This window comes from Pectinophora gossypiella, chromosome Z (genome assembly GCF_024362695.1).
Source record: "Pectinophora gossypiella chromosome Z, ilPecGoss1.1, whole genome shotgun sequence".
Classification (NCBI taxonomy): Eukaryota; Metazoa; Arthropoda; class Insecta; order Lepidoptera; family Gelechiidae; genus Pectinophora; species Pectinophora gossypiella.
Genome location: NC_065433.1, coordinates 19,773,401 through 19,790,594, shown reverse-complemented (window position 1 = coordinate 19,790,594; position 17,194 = coordinate 19,773,401). Strand labels below are relative to the sequence as shown.

At 38.3% G+C, this 17,194-nt stretch overlaps 1 protein-coding gene across 1 annotated transcript in view; it reads left to right on the top strand.

Annotated features, from left to right (window-relative positions):
• Positions 1-17,194, top strand: part of LOC126380558 (protein trachealess) — a 142,368-nt gene that overhangs the window by 22,021 nt on the left and 103,153 nt on the right. The gene's annotated exons all lie outside the window — the stretch shown is intronic.

The following is a 17,194-nucleotide window of genomic DNA, read 5'->3' as shown; positions in this document are numbered from 1 at the left end:
AATGAATAATACTTAGGTGTAAGTATATATTAATAATATCCAATGTTTGTCTTTCTGTCACAACATCAATGTCATTCTAAGTTACACGGAATATTCTAGATGTCTTTCGTTTCGTCTCCCAAACGCATATAACAATTTACTATTTTAGTTTCTAAATAAAAGTAAACAAAGTCTAGGATTAATTTGACTTATATTTAGAATCCTTAATGCAAATAGCGGCTTAAAAGACCAAATGTAAACTATGGCAAGATCAGTGTAAACATTCTGACCACTATAATATTTTAATCTCACTGGTCAAATGTAAATATTTGCTGTCGACCCGGTTAAGCCATTGTGGCTAAGACATTTTGAATAATTTAAGTCTATATATAGGAATCTCTCGGTATAGCATTGTGATTTATAATTCGATCGTTAATTTAGCACAAAATTAGGTTGCAAATATAATCTCGAATCTAACAACAACGCCCTCCGTAGTCCAGTGGTTTGAGCGTTGGGCTCACGATCCGGAGGTCCCGGTGGGGACATATCACAAAAATCACTTTGTGATCCCTAGTTTGGTTAGGACATTACAGGCTGATCACCTGATTGTCCGAAAGTAAGATGATAACGGAAGGCACGTTAAGCCGTTGGTCCCGATTACTACTTACTGATGTAACTAAGTAGCTATGTCAGGGGACTTTGGCGGCTCAATAGTAACACTGGCACCAAGGTTGATGGGGTTGGTAATCCACCTCACAACTCACACGATAGAAGAAGAAGAACAACATTTCTCGAAAGATAAATAACTGAACTGAATCTATGTTTTTGTTCGTTCTCATTTCAGCATAGAAGCTATTTAGTGTTTTTTATAAAATTATATAAACCGTCACATGTTAAGAGGATTGTTGAAAAAAGCAATCTTGCACTGATGTTATAGTCGTTGAAATTCAATTGGATATCGATAGCCCTAATTCAGGCAGCGGTCAAGGGATGGTTTATTTTGTGGGTTAGATAACAATGGGAAGCGGGATAGGGTTGTCCATTTCTAAATTATCCTTTATTTTATATTTTCACCTGCAGTTCATCGTAATAATTATGTCCGAATGATTATTTTTCAATACATAAAAATACATTTTTGAATAATGAATAGGTATACATTTTTAAATAATGACGTTATCAACTCCATACAGGTATACATATACTCTTTGTAAAGTATTTTTGAATACAGATTTATTCAATGTAATATACAAAGTATCCTATAGATCGATCAGTTATTAATTATTATTTGTCAATAATATGTTTCATATTCGCATATATAAGGGTAACTTGATAACGATGTCAAAAATCTTTGCCCAAAAGAAAAATAATATTACCTATTGTACGCTTGTGTGAATAAGCTGGGCGCAATTAGGTACTTCCTTTGAGGTAAGATATTTGCTTTATGTGGTGAACGTTGTACCGGTGTGCCTTTAGCTCTCCCCATTTGTCCGGTTAAGTAGTTAATGCCATCTGCGGCAAATCTACGTACAATAAGTCACGTCAAAAAAAAGCTTTATGTAGCAGAAGACAATGAATAAGTGGATCGAACGAGTTGTCTTCTTTTAAACTTTTTGAGAGGATTTCCTTATGCAATTGCAATCAAAGAGTATGAAGGGCGATGAATAGAAGGTCAAGTATACGTGGACAGTGTCATAATGGGAATGGATATGTAGAAAGTGAGGGTTGGGCAGCCCTATTGGTGGCGGGTCAAAGCGGTCAGCGGCGGTTGAGTTAGGGTTAGGGCTGGCACTGCGAGTTATGGGATGCGGATCCCGCAATTACGCCGGCCTGCGGGTTCCGTACCCACCCGCCACAGTGCTATCCACCAGATTGTTGTTTAATTGCTTCTATTGCTTCATAACTTTTAATGCACGAAATACAAAACAGATGTTGATGTTATTGTTTAGTGAAATGATTGTTTCAGTTTTTACGCGTTTAGCAAAAGTATTTTTAAGGATAGGCGGGTGCTGTGTAGAGTTTATAGTGTTAGAGTACGTAAGTATATTATGTACTTAACTACGTATGTAGATACCTATTAGCAGTTAAGAAACCATAATTATTATGGTTATAAATCAATTGTAAATCTAATTCAAGTTTGAATATTCAATTATATTATAATTCTAAATCAAGTCAATATAATTGAATATTCAAACTTGAATTAGATCTGTGCTACTCGTTTTATAATAGTTTATTATTATATTTATATTTGAAGAGAAATTCAATAGCGTATCTACGACGTGCTAATTGACATCCGCGGTTGCTAAACAAATCGCACCTTACGATTTATTAATACAAACATAAAACTGCTGATTTCTCAATCGAGGTTTGATATCAAATAGAGGAAATTTATTTAATTGATTGGCCTAATGTACCTTTGTTTACTTATTCACAAACATCGTGGGAAAACTAACATAAAGTTTTTGCCATATCTACACCGTAGGAGCTTATGAATAATCAATAGAAAAGTACCTACTACTGTAAACATTTATATAGTAGTTGTTTATCTGACAGGCATAGACGCTCCGGTCCACCGCAGGCGCGTGACGTATGCTCTTGTACTCGCGAAAACCAACGGCTAACACACCGTATAATAAAATATGCAATTTGTCATGTAAAAGACTGGCCGCAGGACTAAATGGCTACAGGTTATTAGGTATATCTGCAAACTGGTATAATGTTGCATTTAAAAATAAATTAATAACATAATGTTCGCGACCGGTACCAAGACAGAGTATCCTAATTAGGAAATGATAGACTAGCTCAAACATGGCTATTTAAAGAAAAGTGTCTCTTTATAATTTGCCACCTAGCGGGCTGCTGGGGCACGCCGCACCTTTCAGGCTGACGTAGACAAATGCAGTTCAATTACCACCATTGCCAATGCGGATAATAACACGATACCAGCCATGATACCATACATCGGGCACCGATCAAATACCAGTTAATGTTACATCGTAAACTTGTACATCACTTATTTGCATTTCGTTACTAACCTGTATTTATTAAAATCGACCATTATCGTTGTCGAAAAGACCCCGCAAACCAAATTCTTCGCGCGCGAATTTTGGTCGCAAATAATTTTGCAACTTTTTATTTCCTTTTTTTAAATTAACGTCGAAGTGCGCGTACGCAGCCAGTACTTAAGTTAAACGTCCCAAACTGGCAGCAATTTGCGGGGGCCTGAGTAAGCTATAAATCATGTTAAATTATTTTTTCATTATGTTTTCGTAGCGAGGTGTGCAGGGTTAATATTCTATTAGTGCTGACGGTTCATTTTATTAGCCTTTGATTGATGAACTTTTTAGTGGATGATTGAAATACCATTTTTGGTATTATTCCATTTTTCACTGGTTGTATTGTAGGTACCATAACACGTAGCTTTTTACTTATGATATGTTCAATTTTAAGGGATTGTATTATTTAAAATTACCATTCCATTGATACCAGTCCATAGACCTACATCTAAATATGTAACTATTCACAAAAAGCACCAACACTGAATTAACAAAGTCAACTTGTTCGTTCTAAGCAGTGGTTACTTTGTAAGCAAGAGAGTAGCGACAGAGGAACGTCTAAAGCTTTTTAAGTCTCCATTAGGTTCTTATTACGACGAGATCTCAGGATGTTATCAGATGGTAAGGAATTAGCCAGCGATGCGCCATTACGGATACACTGCCACTTTCGTAATATAATACCCACTGTCTACTAACAATGTTTTGTGTCAAGCTGTAATTTGTGTTTGGGATGCAATCAGGGTGGATCGGCGGCTTGTGGCAATATTGATAGGATTAAAAAAACATATATTTTTAAATTAAGGAGAGCACATGAAAGACCTGTGTTTTCAGCTGCTTTATTGTATGTTTTGATAAAAAGACCTTGAGATGTAGTAGACGTAATAAGATTCAATGATGATTCGTATAAAGATCTTCATACCATAATAGTATATTGAATCTTAATAAATAATAATAAGGATAATAAGATTACGAAAGCGGTATATAGAGTGAAGGTGGTTGACCAAATTGGGTACGACCTTAAAAAAGGTTTAGTACCTAACATCTGCTCTGAACCGGCGAGCGTGTATGACTCGATTGATGAATGTGGAGGAAGCAAAGCAAATTGAATTCGATAGGTTCTGCTTACCCCGGTAGGAAATAGGTGTGAGTATATGTATGCGTTTATTAAATAATATATGTAACTGAAGCGAGCCCTCTATAAGCGCCTCAGTAGTAATAAAGAATAAGTAATTTTTAATACACATAATTGTGTGCATAATACACAATCTTAGAGTATACACTGCAGAAAACTGAGCCCACTAACATACTACATATACTTTAAAATAAACAATTGATGGAGCTTTTAAGTACCCAGCCAATAAAATAATAATGCCTAAGGTTTATGAGAACCACTGATCGATATAGTAAGTAGAAGACGAAAAACCGAATGGTCAACGATGAAGCATTACATTTCACTGCAGAAAGTGGCATAATGTGTATGTAAACATTGTCATTTGGTCGGTTATCCTGTCAGATACATCCATCAACAAAGCCATCAAGTTCCATAGCTGCCTTTTGAACCGCAGCCCGTAAAAAGTAAGTCCTAATATATCAAGTCGACTTTAATCATGATTGATGCACAAGTTTGTAATTAATATTGTAATATCGATTTTTTACATCGTAACCTTTAATAGGGTATTAATCGATACAAGCATCGATATCTTTTAATCGATGTCTAAAATAGTGTGAGCTTTTACGCAGATGGTGTAAACTGCACAATTATGAGGGTTCATTGCTGGAACCTTTTTTTTTTGGAGTTATTTCATGTGGGTTTACACTCTATGGCAACTAATAAGTAAGAAATGGGGTAAGACGATAATATTATACAACCTGTCATATTTACCTAGAAGTAATAACATAACACGTAACTAAACTTTGTTTACAATATACACTGGAATTTATTAATTATAATTAACAATACTTATTAGAATTTTCGTTGAAAAAGAAATACAGAGGCTTTTTTGCTATAGTTAATTTACTTTAATAACATTTATGAAAATTGCCTCGTGTGGTCGTAATATCCGTTAACACAATGTCTTCATAAACTTACTAAGTCGCCACAAGTATACTCTAGGGTAGACAAAATATAGAAAAGTATTGTGATATAGTTTGTGATACTAGATTATATTCTATAAAGTTCCAACAGGATGTCTGCAGTGCACATGTAGGATCAATGATTCATATAATTACGTTCCTAACTGAAACATAAATCAAAACACATTAATGCGGGTAGTAGTCATAATCTGCAGCGACTCGATACCGCAGTAATCATATGTTAGAAAGAGACTTTCATATCTGCATATCACTTAACAAAAAGGGATAAAGCACTCGCCATTTTGATTTAGTAAAGCGGTCGTACAGGTGATGCCATCTGTCTTCCTGCGGCGTGCGTTTTTGACGCGCGGGCGCATCTTAACGAAATACTTTTTGCAAAGCAAATTGAGAAAATTTTTATGCATTAAAACATGTAAAACTTTTGATATATTGAAGTCGTACATTGCTGTTAATGGATGTTTCGGTTGGCAGGTAAACTTCATAAAATTTATTACGACACATTTTTTCTGAAAATTTTAATCTTGATTTTAATTAGTGAGAGGGTGGCCTTTCGCGTTAAGTCGTAACAGCCTTAAATAACACGCAACTACGTTCATGACCAACAGTTGTAGTAAATCGAGCTAATCTTGTAAAACTAAGAAACCTACTTATATGACATAAAAGTTAATTCGACATAACCAATTATTTCAAAAATAAAGTCCGCAGATGTGTAGCGGAGAGAATTTTACATAAACGCGCCAATTTGCTGACCGTAATAACACGTTTATATTTCCGTCTCGCTCTGGGCCGCAGGAAAATCATTTGCTATTTCTGTCGCGCATATCCATCGATCTTGCCCGATATGTGCTTGCTTGGACCATAAGGGCCAATAATTATATTAATTTCTCACGATATGCTTATTATGAGTTGATTGTATATGAAGCATACATTGTTTTCCCGACGATTTTGTTCGATAGTTTTTTTCGATAACTGTACCTTATGATTTTAATGAGAAGCTATTGGTGTCGGTATTGGTAAGAAATCAACAGCAATTTTCACGTTGTTATTGCTAATTAACAATCTGAAGCAAGTAAACAATGTTTTACGGAAGTCTGCAATCAGAGATTGTTTTTGTTTCGATTGTGTACGAAGGAAGAATGTTTCATCTTGTCAGTCCTTTGCACCCAGAGTGGATGTCGACGCAATCTGAACGCCTATCAATGAAATACTCTAAAAATAGCAAGACCAGTCTCCGACTCAGACAATTGTAGAAAATTGTCACCGTATCCGAGTGAATTATCCATCAGATAATTACAGGATAAGATATGTCAGGCCATTATTTCGCTAGCTTATTACAAATTGAACTCTATTACACAGAAACTAAAGATTTCATAACTGCTATTCAAGTAGTAGCAATTCTATTCCTCATGACAGGATCTATTTATCGAATAAGAAAAATAAAGTCCTTATCCCGATGTCGTTGGAGAATTGATTGGATTCGTGGTATTGATTTTTTATTATGATCTTGTAATTATACTTGGAAATATGTGTCCGCATTTAGTGCAATGTTTCTCAATTGGTAAACAAAATCAATAAAGTGCGACTGCTCGAGAACCTGTGCCCATTTATTTTATCACTTCTACATGTAACTTATCAGAACACTTTTAATGAATATGTCAACTGTGTGGACTGTGGATAGTCATATAACGAGCACGCAGAAGCTTACACTGAACATGAATATTGTTATCTATTCTGTAGGTAAAATTTTATCTCAGCTATAGCTCAATTTCTTCTAAACACCGGGCTTCATGCTCGAATCTTACAAATGACGAAATAAGCCGATACTATCCGTCCATTGTTGCATTCCCTGTTTTTGGTCCTCGTCGGATTCCCAGCATCGCTCCGCGGATGTTCTCGACTACACTTTGCTTTAGAAGTAATGCTTTTTGCACGCATTTAGCTTTCGGACAGGTTGGCTTTGACTTTTGTCTCGGTAACTACCGCTTCACTCTTCTTTTCCTAGTAGCAAACAGTTTGAGACGCCATTTTTACTTACAAATAGGTAATAGTCATTAGTAAGATATTGCTTATGAGAATTTTCAACACACGCCTCTGTCACAACTATGAAAATAGTTTCGCATACGGTCGTAAACTTTTATGCTCCTTATTAGTAGTAACAGCGAGGTGTCAAGACCATATCTTTGGACACAACAATTTCATTGTATACAACACCTGCCATAGAAAAGCTGTGGTTTTAAAACAAAATAGAAAACGATATAAATAATTAGAATTCAATGTATAACTGATGTACAGATGTCAGTCTGTTCGTCCGAAGACATTGTCTATCTGCGGGACGACGTACGATATTTTAACAAACTGAGTGTACTTTAAATAAATTATATCGGACTGCGGCGCATGCGCATCGTTAAGGGAAGTTGACGAGAGTGCGCACTCGGGGATTTTGACTTTTGTATTTACATTGATATTACTAATTTATATTACCATCATTGTTTATTTAAATACTGCCTAGGGTAGACTGATAAGTATTGAACCGCTTGTGATTAGATGCATATTCACAATCCATATTATTATATATGTCCACCGTATTATACATATAAGTACATGGTTTGGGCACTTAACAAAGATGTTGAATTGCATGATAATCACACAATATTTACAAAATCAACAGGCAGTGGAGTAACGTGGTGGAGTGTGCTCCATACCGTTCAAGGTTGATTAGGGGAAAGCCTGTTTCTGCTCACGTTTAGCACGTATAGGCTGCTTTTTTAAAAATACATAAACTATAGTGTAGCCGGGAAAGGAGAGTGCAGAAAAGTAAACCCAAATTACATACAGAATTAATATTACTTTTAGTCTAAAAAAAGCAATCAAAAACTTTTTAAATCTCTCCAGTTTACAAGCAGAGTATGATCATCTCTGTAGAGATCCACCTGTCGCCGGTCAATCGCGTGCGCAGGCGCACTGGACGCGATGCAAATGTCTGCTGCCATTGTTACGGGCTCGCTAACGACTGTGTCCGACCGGATCGTTACCAGTGACACACCCGTATGCCCGCCCGTGAGAATATACCAAACACAACATTCTTACTTCATTGGTATTTCAACTACCCGGCTGAGAAGCAAAAAAACTTAAAATGCTAAACAAACTTATTTTTAAAACGGTACCGAAATTAATCACAATTATTATTAGACTCCGTCAATTCATAAGTCACTAGACAATTAGAACATCAGCTTCACCATACTTCATAGTGTAGAAAATAATAACTACAAATATTGATTAAAAATATATTGTAATTTATTAATAAAGCGTCTTCCTAAAGCCAACATGCATCCGCTTTTACGATTCGATTTTTAAGAAATTGATTCCAGTCAAGTACTTATTACTTAATGGAGAGCTTCCAGCTTATTTCTTAATAAGCACATTTGGTACTTACTAGAATATTCATATGTACTTATAACTAATTAGGTACACATTTATTTCTCCGTTCAATATAAGAATTTCAAACAAAATAGCCCTTGCAATTTTAGTTCACGCGTACAATTTGCGGGCCCGTCATTTGAACTAGTTAATCGCGTTAATCCCACGTTTTGAAACTTGTCAAAATACTGAGAAAAGTTTTACGAACATGCCCAAGTTGGTCCGTCTCGCAATATTTGTCATTATGTGTCGTAACCGGTGTCAGTCAGTCGGTAACTGGACGGTGTTGAGAGAAAGAAATGTTTTAGTTCCGCGCTAGCCGACTCATTCACAGTGAGGCGTTTGCTTTAGACGCTCAACTAGGAGCATTCAGTACAACACTTATTATTTTCCCACTTTTGGCGAATAGGCTAGCTTAGGACAAGAGGTTTTTCGATTCTTAGCTCGACAAACAGATATTACATCCAAATAGGCCTGTTAGCGTTTTGTTTTTCATTTGACTGTAATGTTACGTGAAAAAAAATATGTTTGGGTTTAAGTAAGTAAAGAAATAATTGTGTGTGAAAGAAAAAATATAAATACTTATCTACCTCCACGAAGTTTTTTTCTCTTTCATTTAGGGGCTTTTAACAAAGTTTGCTATGCCAGTCCCATCGATCAAGAACTGATACGTAAATAATATCGTTAGATCTAAAGATTAAATATCTGCATACCTACAATTTACAAATAGGTATCTGTTACAAGTTATTGCTGGGAATGTCAGTATACCAGCGTCTGAACTCGCGACAGTACCATAAGTGACATCTTTGTTTAGGCCGTCGACCGAGGTTTTCACACTGTCTCCACATCTGAGTCAGACGACACGGACAAAGGAGTTTTTGTATAAATGTAAATTTCCATTATGTTCCATACTTTACATGCAGATTGGGGACGTTAAGACGCGTCGATTGACACTTTCAAACTGTCCCACAGACAATGGTGGGGTTTCAAAAAGGGTTATTAATGTTGATGATTACTTTTTCCGTGTTTGTGTAATTGTGCAGTTGTTAAATACTTTGACAGGTGACACGGAGTTGCGACGTATTTATTATACGATATACCAAAATAGCGAGTGTATTTTTTGCATGCGTTTACGAGTATTTATCGCGTGAATATATTGCTGTGTAAATTTTTCATTAATATGACCACATTAAGTTTCGCTACGTAGAAGTCGTATGTAGCAGCAGTTAGCAATAAGCAGGTTGTCGTCAAATGGACGCACTCAGACCATCATTGAAGCCTTCAGGCGGGTGTTGACGTGTACCTACACCACTTTGTTGCAGGTGTTTCGCGATTTATTATCACATAATGTCTCACTTACATAACTAATTTAATATTATGTTGCTGACGATGACTAGGCTAATACTAAGGAGACTTGAATGCTGTTTTTTACGGTTATGAAAAATTGTGTCTCTCTTTTGAAGCAGTTATGTGGTGGAATTTCTTTGAATTTATTATAATATTTAGTATTTAAGATGGATATAATCGTTTATATTGACAATTGCACGTCTCCATGGAGTGCGATATATAATGGCGCGCCGGTGAGTGACGGCCCGAGTCGACCTCTGAATGCGTGCGCTTTGCATTTCAAATGCAGGCATTGTATGCACATTTTTACCGACTTATTACTTTCTATCTAGTAGCGTTTGCAAAATTTGGCGGAAGGCTGTTTTCATTTAATTGGTTTGATGTTAGTAGGTATAGTGTAAATGGTTCTATAAAATCGTAAAGCCCGGAATTCCGAATACAATGTTGAAACAATGTACTTGGGCCTTGCGATCTTAAAGATGCTATGGCTTATTTTTGAATAAAAAAGCTCACATTTTAATAAGTTATTTCCAAAAATATACAATTGCATTGATTAAATCGGAACAAGCGGGTGCAGTAAGGCTTTGGATAAGTCATCGCTTCTAGCTCGTCGAAGTTTCGGGCATCAGGGCAACTCGAAGCCCTAGCCGGCGATTGTCGTATGACGGTAGTTTGTTCAGTAAAGTAGATGGCTTCGGCCGCTTGAACCTCTATCATACCGTAGTGGAGTAAGCTCCTTACCTCTTTAGTAGCTGACATGAGGTTAATAGCGGGGTGCATATAAGCTCGGAACATTACATGTTTTGCCAACCGTACTGAAAGAGTAACGAAGCCTGAGCCAACATCAAACCGCTGTGATGCGTATTTTTGTTCAAATTGTGACTGATACCCCCGTTAGGCGCGGGCTAGGCTAAGGGCTTCGAATAAATAAGTACCTATCTCCGTACTACGATAAACTCTTAACCTATTCTATATCGGCACGTTTCACGGAACTGGCTTTCTAGAAGTTAAAGAGGTAGTATTACTATGAGAGAAATTTAACTGCGCGTTTTTATTTAATGTGCAATTAGGAGTAGCGCTTTCACTTGCTAAAATACTTGATATTATTATTTCAGGTACTTACCTAATAAAAAACTTATGAACGAATCGAATGTACGTAAGTTTTCTGTGAGAAAATGTATTCTCCTACTTGTTTTATGAGACAAGATGGCATGCACTTTACTGTCATGTTATGTTGCGGAGCCTTACCACAAACTTAGTATTAAGTAAACGAGCCTAATCCCACAAATCTCCTTAAAGGTAGTACGAATGCCAACGTTTTAAGTAACACCAATCCCAAGTTGCATCTCGCTTAACTTGCAGCTTCTAAAGAGTTTTTAACGTCCGCCTTGCGAGCTTGGGATTTAACTTACTACTTAACTTAAGCCAACTTGTTCAAGTTTGTGATGCATTATGGTAATTTTATTTATGGTAGCTCGCTGTTTTGTTTACATTCATTATGTTTTTTATCAACTGGCTCGCATTATATTCTCAACTTTGTAACTGATTTTGTATTGGAAAATTGTTAATATAATAACGTTTAATGCGACGTTTAATGTCGACCCCTGTACGAAAAATAAGTAGATTTTCGGGAATGAACTGTGAAGGACCAGTTAACCTTATGTAGTTTAAAGTATATAAAGATCTTCACGATTGTAGGCACTCTCTTCAATAAAACATAAAAGAAATGAGCCACTCACCACGTGATCACGGCGTCGCCATATGAAGTACCGGCCGGTAGCTGATGTTTGAGACGTATTACACAATGTTTCCTTTTGATTTTGTATATAATAGTTAAAGTACAGTTTCTAGATCAGAGGCACAAGTCCACGAAGAATATTATCAATTATTTCACCACAAAAACAATATTAAAATGCGGAGCACACAGTAGTGGGTGTCACGCGCAAGATGGAGACTTTTTTTTTTTTTTAAATGACACCGAGGCTGTGGTTGTCATTGACGTACAGCCTAGTAGCTTGTAGACACATAACTTATATGAAATATTGAAAAAGGAACCAAACAATCGTGTTTCACTTAATACTTAAAGAAAACAATAATTAAATCCTAAACATATTCCCCCCCGCTGCAAAACATAAGGTTTGCAGAGAATATAATACTAATAATTAAATGTAGGCTCGTCCCGTTGAATAGGCAGGGGACAAAGCTTAACAGAAGGTCGCTTCATGGTACCAGACTGAGTCCGTACTGTCGCAACACGGATAACACCATCGGACCCGGGATGAACATCGATAACTCGCCCTAGCCGCCATTGCATTGGCCTAAGATCGTCCTCTTTGATTAAAACCAAGTTACCGACAGAAATAACACCCGAACTATTATACCATTTATTTCGTTGCATTAATGAATTAAGATAGTCATGGTACCAACGACGCCAAAAGTCACGATGTAACCGTTGTAAATGATGCCAACGATTGTTCAAATTAAGTTGCGTTTCCGGTATTTCTGGGACTACTGTGAGAGGCTCGAGCGTTAAGAAATGGCCGGGTGTCAAAACAGATAGATCAGTTGGATCGTTACTAACCGCGCATAATGGACGGCTGTTTAACACGGCTTCTACCTGAACAATCAGGGTTTGAAGTTCCTCATAGGTCAAAAGCTGTGAACCTATGACACGATGTAAATGAGTTTTTATGGATTTGACTCCAGCCTCAGCCAAACCTGAGAAATGTGGAGCTGAAGGTGGATGAGTGCTGAAAGAAATGTGCTCAGATTGGGCAGCATTTTCCATAAGAAGAGTTAATTGGCGATAAGCACCAACGAAATTTGTTCCACAATCACTAATAATTTGAGAACAGCGACCTCGGCGTGCAACAAACCGACGGAGGGCTGCTATAAAAGCATCGGAAGACAGATCACATACCACTTCGATATGAATGGCCTTAGTGGCGAAACAGACAAAGATGCACAGGTACATCTTTTCTGAGCGAACACCTCGTTTTCGTTTTCCAACGATGACATTTAAAGGGCCTGCGTAATCGCATCCTACTACCGCGAAGGCCTTTACTCCTGATACTCTGTTGGAAGGGAGAGAAGCCATTATTGGTTGTACACCAGTTGGCTTGACTCGAAAACATCGTATGCATTGGCTTATGCAACTCTTGATGACTTGCCTGGCTGAAAGGACCCAAAATTTTTGATTTAATAAAAATTGAACAGTTTGAGGCCCTGGATGTAAATGCGATTCATGCACATCTTGAATAACAAGCTCTGTTAGCCGCGATTTTTTCGGTAATAATATGGGATGTCTAACATCATAGTCCAAGGGCGCATTTGTCAATCGTCCCCCTACACGCAGAATAGACTGTGAGTCTAGGAAGGGGCAGAGCTTTCTCATAGGTTTTGATAGAGGTTTGTTGCTGTTGAGGTTTTCTATTTCCCCATTGAACGCTCTCTTTTGGGTAAACGATACTAACAACTGTAAGGCAGTTTCCATCTCGCTGGTGATGATGGCACCTCTGGAGCATGGTCGCTTTCGGGCGCGGTTTATAAAACGCTGCACATAGGCCAATACTCGCTGAATTTTCTTAAGAGAAGAAAATCTGAATAGTAAACGTTGGATTACATCTGAATCACGAACTTCAGAGACCAGAACCATTTTCCTTTGCTCCTGTTCGGACAGTAATTTAGCTTGAGATGAAACCTGGACATTAGGCCAAGCTTCTTTGGGTTGTAGTAACCATTCGGGCCCGTGTAACCACAACGGATGCGTTACAAGCTGGTCTGGCAACAGACCGCGGGAGACACAATCTGCCGGGTTCGACTTAGTGTCTACGTGGTTCCACACAGCTTGTGGTAATTTGCGTTGAATGTGACTGACACGATTAGCAATGAACGTCTTCCAACGTAATGGAGAAGAGTGAATCCACGCCAATGTGATCATGGAGTCCGTCCAGGTAAAAATTGCTTCTGGACACATCAGTGGTGACAATGCTTGAATAATGAAGCACAGAAGATCCGTGAGTAATACCGCCGCTGCAAGTTCTAAACGAGGTAGGGTCATTTGTTTCGTGGGAGCAACCTTGGATTTAGCGCTTAAAAGATTAACTTTTACAGTTCCATCAGGAAGTTCATATCGAAGATACACAACCGCTCCATATCCAGCCTGAGATGCATCTCCAAAGCCGTGAAGATGGTAATTTGTTGCATCCGGATGAGTAACTTGTCGCGGAATTGAAAACTGGGACAGTTGAGGAAGTTGCTGAACATATTTGGCCCATAATTCCAATATTTCAGGAGAAGGTTCTGCATCCCAGTCGGTTCCTAATAGCCATAATTTTTGAATAAGGCACTTTGCAAAGAAAGTAAGTGGTGCAAGAAAGCCCAACGGGTCAAAAATCCGTGCAAGTTCTGACAACATTGTACGCTTCGTACAACGTCTGTTCAACGGTTGAACCTTGTATGTAAAATTATCAGATGTCGGGTCCCATCTCAAGCCCAATACCTTAACGAAATTGTCTTGATCCAAGTCACAAGTCTGGGACCTAGAAAGGCAGTGATCCGAAGGTAGATCTTCTAGAATACGTAGGTCGTTACTAGCCCACTTTCTAAGTTCAAAGCAACCTTTGCGTGAAATGTTAATGAGCTGATTGCGAAGTTCTAGCGCATCATCCAAAGTTTTGGCACCGGCAGCAATGTCATCGACATATATATCGCGGTTCAGAACTTCAGCCGCCTTCGGGTAATTCGATCCCTCATCCTTAACCAACTGTTGTACTACGCGAAGGGCTAAAAATGGTGACGAGGAAACCCCATAAGTCACTGTATTCAGTTCATATTCGGACACAGGTTGAGAAGGATCAAAACGCCATAGTATGCGCTGCAAATGCCGGTGCTTAGGGTTCACCAAAATCTGGCGGTACATTTGCTTGACATCAGTGGTCATAACAATATTATGCAGTCGGAACCTTAAAAGAATAGCCGAAATATCAGTTTGGAGCTTCGGCCCAATTAATTGGTTTTGATTTAACGAATTTCCGTCAGAGTCTGGGTCGGACGCATTAAAAACAACGCGAAGACGAGTCGATGCACTATTTTCGTTGATGACACTGTGGTGAGGTATATAATATGCATCAGATCTATCAGCATCAGATTGAGGTACCTCAGACATGTGACGACGATCTAAGTAATCTTGCATGAAATCAGTATAAGCTTTATACAAATCGGGTTTTTGCAAGAGCCGTTTCTCGCAAGCATAAAATTTTCGAAGTGCCTTATACTTCATATTTTTATATTGAGGGGTATCCATTTTCATGGGTAACTCCACGATGTAACGTCCATCTGTATCTCTGTAGTGCGACTTAGAAAAGTGTTCTTCACAAAGTGTGTCTTCCAGAGATGTAGGTAGTTCACAGGGAACATTTTCTACCTCCCAAAGTTTTTGAAGTGTCATATTCAAAGTGTGGTCATTAATGGCCAATAACACATTAAGTTTAGGTACAGTTTGACAAGGTACGGTTCCCATGAAAACCCAGCCAAAAATAGTGTTGAGGGCCATGGGAGTCGTATCAGTCGATGGAATCGACCCAGGCAATAATATAGAGGGCCAAAGTTCAGCTCCGATCAGAACGTCAATGGACCCAGGTAAGTAATAATTCGGATCAGCAATTGTGATGTCTTTGAATGTCGCCCATGTACTATTATCAATCCGAGAGGAAGGCATATCTCCACATATTCGGGGAACAATCATGGCTTCGAACGTAAGGACTTGCTCACGTCCGCGTCGCGGTCGAATCACACAATTGACCTTGCCAAGGTCCTTGACCTCTTGGTTACTTAAGCCGTAAATTGGAACGTCACTCTTATATTTGGGCAAGCCCAACCGGCGAGCGCAAGAATCAGTCATAAAATGAGCCTGACTACCCGAATCCAGCAGCACTCTTACCTCTTGATAATTACCCCATTTGTCTTTTATTTCTACCCTTGCAGTCGACAACACTACAACCTTGCCAGTGTTAATCGTATTGGTTAATACACTGACAGGTTGATCGAATTGGACTGGACGAGATCCTGACGCATCACCAGTGGGAACAGGGGCAGGTATGGAAATAGACGCTGACTGGGCCAAAGGCAACGCGGACTGGGCCATAGGCGACGCGGACTGGGCCGAATGAGAAGCCTGCTGGGCCGGGAAGTGCAACAATGAGTGGTGGCGACGACCACAATGCCGACAATTTGTCTTAGACCGACAAGTGCGGCTCGAATGATTTGGACGCAAACAGTTCACACACCATTTTTTATTCTTAACTGTTTCAAATCTTTGTGGCACTGCCAAAGATTGAAAGTCTGAGCAATGGCTTATGAAGTGGCCCTGAGAGCAATAACTGCAAATATTATCCGTAGCAGTAGCATTACTGGCTACAAGTGTCGTCGTGGTGTATTGGCGTGGTGACTGAGCAGTGTTATTATTTTTAATATTCGTATTACTCTTTTTAAAGTTCGCATTGGTTCTTTTATCGGTAGGCTTTTCAGTTCCCAACGCTAAAGAAGACATTTCCCAAGCTTGGCAATATTTCATCAAGAAATCTTTCAATGTGTCGAAGGAAGGAATTTCAGATGACGTCACGCTCATTTCAAATTCCTTGCGAGTAGCAACGTCAAGTTTTGTCAATAAAGTGTGAAAAAGCACAAAATCCCATTCACCAGTCGGCAACTTTAGATTTTCCAGAATCGCTAAATTTTCCGAAAAAATATCTAAGACATTACGTAATGACGCAGCATCGTTTGCAGCAAGCTTGCAGTCGCGAATTGCCTCCCATGAAATAAACGCGAGGTGCCGTTTATTCTCATAACGAGTTATCAACGTTTTGTAGGCAACGTCATAGTTTGATTCCGTTAAAGGAAAAACTTTTATCAATTCCAATGCCGAGCCTTGAAGTGACGACAATAAATAGCTAAACTTCTCAACTTTAGACAATGACTTGTTTTTGTGAATTAATGAATCGTATAAATCTCGAAATGGAAGAAAGTTTTTATAATTACCGTCGAATGGTTTTAACATAAGACGCGGCAACTTAACCTGCGCTGACGACTTGTTGTTTTCACTATGGTTGTCCGACGGCGGTATGTCATGAGAGCTGATATTACCGGACTTCGGTTTATCGATACCAAAAACTTTACACTTTATTTCAAGAATATCCGAGTAGGTCTCATCAAACTGTTGACGAAATATATCCTCTTCGTTGAATGCCTCTTCATTATCATCGTCCAGTTTTGATAAAATTTTATTATGTACGGAATCAAATTCT